Source organism: Micropterus dolomieu, unplaced genomic scaffold (assembly GCF_021292245.1).
Source record: "Micropterus dolomieu isolate WLL.071019.BEF.003 ecotype Adirondacks unplaced genomic scaffold, ASM2129224v1 contig_11505, whole genome shotgun sequence".
Taxonomy (NCBI): domain Eukaryota; kingdom Metazoa; phylum Chordata; class Actinopteri; order Centrarchiformes; family Centrarchidae; genus Micropterus; species Micropterus dolomieu.
This window is the reverse complement of record NW_025740491.1, coordinates 1-3,095: the sequence shown is the minus strand read 5'-3', so window position 1 is coordinate 3,095 and position 3,095 is coordinate 1. Positions and strand designations below refer to the sequence as shown.

Genomic DNA, 3,095 nt, shown 5'->3' with positions numbered 1-3,095 from the left:
CAGAGTGATGCTACAGGAAGAACCAGCTGATCTTCCCCAGCCAGCTCCACACTGAGTCATCTGTCGTCTGGTTGTGTTCCTCCTCAGCGTCCATCCAGCAGAGCTGTCGTCCTCATCACATCTCAGAGAGACAGATTTATCTTCAAACAGCTGAGAGCTGCTGGGACTCACAGTCAGAGAGGCTGCAAGAGCTGGTGACATGTAAACATTTTCAATTAAACTAAATAATCTTTTATGCCCTGACACGTTTCACAACCACTGAACTCTCTGCTAAGCTCAGAGTTATTTCAGGTTGACTGCACCCTCTGGTGGCCTTAATGGAAGTCCTGAAATTTACTGGTAGTTAGACGTGCTTTATACTGTTCTTGCTGAATGACAAAAGTGGCTTTAAATGATTTAATAGAGAATCTCCTGAATAAAGTCTGGTGAGGTCTGCCCCCATGGTCATAGAGCTGCTTGTGGATGTGATGAATTGTTGAAGGAAATGCCCATATTATTCATACATGTCTTTAATCTATCCATAATATTGTCATTATGATTGTCCATATTGTGAATTTATTTTGCTCTGTACAACATCAATTTCCCCTCTGTCCAGGATGATGTATCCCCTGTTTCTCTTTCTGGGAGAAGTTTTTTCTTATCAGAATCGAGGTTGTAATGTTAAAGGATGTCATATGCTCTACAGATTTTAAAACCCCTTGTGGAAAACTTGATTTGATTACAATTTTTGTTTTCAACTCAATTAAATTTTGCTTATATACCACCAATTCACATCAACAGTTATCTTGTATTGCTTTTCATATAGAGCAGGTTTAGTCCGTACTCTGTGCTATTATTTACAGTCCTAACAATTCCCACCATGAGCAAACACTTGCCAACACAGGCAAGGAAAAACTTCCTATTAAGAGGCAGAAACCTCGAGCAGAACCAGGGCTCAGGGTGGGCGACCATCTGCCTCGACTGGCTGGGGGTGAGCAAATAGACATGTTGACCACTAGAAAAAAATATTTTCCTAGGCGGCGTCAGTCATGTTTCTGTCTGTACTCACCCTGGTTTGTTGTGCAGCTCAGCAGTGACGTCAGAACTAAAGAGTGTGAAATGAAACTCAGGTTGGTTTGAAGAAATCAGCAAAAACTGACACCAGATGAAGTGAATGCAGATTATTGTGATAAAAACCAAGTCAACCAAAGAGTAAAGATTATTAGTGACAAGAGAAACAGTGGCATCACAAGTTTAAAATGCCTCCTAAACATTATCAGACCGTCTTAACGTAACATTATTATTAACTAATGTCATGTTAGGGGTTCTGGGACGACACTCAGACATGAACACGCTGTTCAAAACATAAAAAACATAATGTGATTACAGGATTTTAGTCATTAATGCTAAATGATGAAGCAGCCTGATATTACTTACAGAGCAGCCACAGAAGAATAGTTCCCTCCATCCTGACACTTGGTGAAATGAGATCTGCGCTCTGATCACTTCATGTTCATGTAACAGCCTCCTCCTTCCTCTGCGAGTGGCCGGCAGTGTTGTGGTTTTCTCTCCAAAGACTGTGATGAGAAATATTTAGTTGTTTAGTTGCAGTAAAGAAGATGAATTCAGTTTTAACATGAAGCTCTGAGCCACAGCATGAAGTCAAGAGAAACAAAATCTGGACATCAAAAGAAATTCAACACCTGATGGCAGAATAAAATGAAAACTTAGACATCTGTATGATGCCTTCACAGACAGTCGGAAAACTCTGAAGGATGCGTTTGTGGTTTGGTGCATTTATATACTGAGTTCTAACTTAAAGCTGCTCTTTTGAAGGAATTTGGACCTTATTTCTATTAGTTTCAAAGTTAAAATCCTGATTGTAATTATTTTAAAACGTTGATTTGAACAGATATCAGCATGTGAACGCAGAATCTGTAGGTGAGAGACCAGATTCAGGTTTCCATTTGTAGTCCAGATAGTGTTGACAGATCATGTTTGAGCCGGCTTTGGAAGCTTCTCTTTCTAAAAACTTATTAAAACTTATAGCTGATGGGTCCTGAGATTGAAAAACACTAGAAACACGCTGCAGCTTCCTGTAGGTGGTAGTTTCGTTGGAAGGAAGTGATTTTGTACCTTCTGTTTTAACCACTGAAATGTGGTCAGAAAGGGACAAAAACATAACAAGTAGCTGCAGGCTGTCAGTCAGCAGAGCAGCGTTGTGCTTTCACTGTTTCACTAGACACACATCACAAAAACATAAAGCACATTTACATGATGAATTTCTAAAGTTTTATCATTTTTAGTCCTTGACTTACATTTGATTTAGCTGATGCTTTTATCCAAAGTAACTTCCAATTGCTATATATGTCAAAAAGGAGAAACAAGGAGTTAAGCATCTGGGGCACAATGGTGAAGTGTTGCACTAGGAATTGAAACCAGGTCTCTCACACCAAAGGCACATATCTTAACCACTGCGGCATCACCACTCCCTGTTGTGTTCAGGGTTCAGAGGGATTCAGTAGTTGAACATCATCCTGCTGTTGGCCTGACAACGAGACGTCTCTGTAACACAAAGTAAAACATTTTAACACATTTACAAAGTTTCCATATTTTTATTTAAGTGAGTTCATGTTATCTTCAATTGGATGAATTAAGAGGTGATGATGCTGCCATTTCATTTGTGTTTGTAATTGACTTCACCTTCATTTCTACGTAGAGGCGTTCACACAGGCGTAAATTTTAATAACACGGAACTACAGCCGTGGAGATGAACACGGAACTACAGCCGTGGAGATGAACACGGAACTACAGCCGTGGAGATGAACACGGAACTACAGCCGTGGAGATGAACACGGAACTACAGCCGTCGAGATGAACACGGAACTACAGCCGTCGAGATGAACACGGAACTACAGCCGTCGAGATGAACACGGAACTACAGCCGTCGAGATGAACACGGAACTACAGCCGTCGAGATGAACACGGAACTACAGCCGTCGAGATGAACACGGAACTACAGCCGTCTAAATAAACACAGAACTACAGCCGTCGAGATGAACACGGAACTACAGCCGTCGAGATGAACACGGAACTACAGCCGTCGAGATGAACAC

The 3,095-nt window shown here is 41.1% G+C and overlaps 1 long non-coding RNA gene across 1 annotated transcript; it reads right to left on the bottom strand.

The window, feature by feature from the left end:
- Window positions 1-6: 6 nt before the first annotated feature.
- LOC123965855 lies at window positions 7-3,067 on the bottom strand. The gene is made up of 4 exons (XR_006823793.1): window positions 2,298-3,067; window positions 1,417-1,556; window positions 1,049-1,084; window positions 7-191 (listed from the first exon to the last, which is right to left on the bottom strand). It is a non-coding gene; the product is annotated as an uncharacterized LOC123965855 (long non-coding RNA).
- Window positions 3,068-3,095: the final 28 nt, after the last annotated feature.